Below are 1,024 nucleotides of genomic sequence, written 5' to 3'. Positions count from 1 at the left end.
AACCAGCACCTGGGCTCCTTCCTCATTGCTCTGAAGAGTAGCAGGCACCTTAGTGCCCTGGTACACCTCCCTTGATAAACTTATAGGCGGCTACAAGGTTATCCCTCAGCCGTCTTTTGTAAAGGCTGAAGAGATCCAGATCTCTCAACCTCCCCTCGTAGGGTCCTTCGCGGAGGTCATTAATTGTGCGAGTAGCCCTCTTCTGAACCCTCTCTAGATTCTCCATGTCCGTCTTGAAGTGCAGCGCCAAAAACTGGACACGGTACTCCAACTGCAGCCTGACCAATGCTGTATAGAGGGGGAGCATCACCTCCCTTGATCTGTTGGTCATGCATCTGCTAATACACAACAAGGTGCAATTGGCTTTGTTGATGGCCTCGTTACACTGCCGGCTCATGTTCTTCTTGGAATCAACTCTGACTCCAAGATCTCTCAGCCTCTGCGCTGCTGAGGAGGTCATCCCCCAACCTGTAGGTGTGCTGGGGATTCCTCCCTCCTAGGTGGAGTAGAATTTATCTTTGTAGAATTGCATCCTATTTCGTTCCGCCTATTGATCTAACCCGTTCAGGTCGGCCTGTATCTGCTCCTTGCCCTCCAGTGTGTTAACTTAGCCCCATAACTTGGTATCACCTGCGAACTTGAAGAAGGTGCTCTCCACAGCCTCGTCCAAATCGCTGATGAAGATATTAAATAACACCAGTCCAAGGACCGAACCCTGCGGGACCCCACTGTCCACCTCTTCCATGTCGAGAACCACCCGTTTACCAGCCTTCTCTGGGTGCAGTCCCTAAGCCAGTTAGCCACCCACCTGACTGTGTAGGCGTCCACTCCACAGCCCGTTAGCTTCCCTGTGAGAATAGGATGCAAAACTGTGTCAAAGGCCTTCCTAACATCCAGATAGATGACATTGGCCTCAGCTGCTGTGTCAAGGCAGTTATAAGGTTTGTCAGGCAGGATCTACGTGTGACGAACCCGTGCTAGTTTCCTTTCAGCATTGTTTCCCCTGCTGGGCCTTCACAAATGC

Source organism: Gavialis gangeticus, unplaced genomic scaffold, assembly GCF_001723915.1.
Source record: "Gavialis gangeticus isolate Ggan-Ray unplaced genomic scaffold, GavGan_comp1, whole genome shotgun sequence".
NCBI classification, from domain to species: domain Eukaryota; kingdom Metazoa; phylum Chordata; order Crocodylia; family Gavialidae; genus Gavialis; species Gavialis gangeticus.
Note: the sequence above shows the minus strand (reverse complement) of the source record.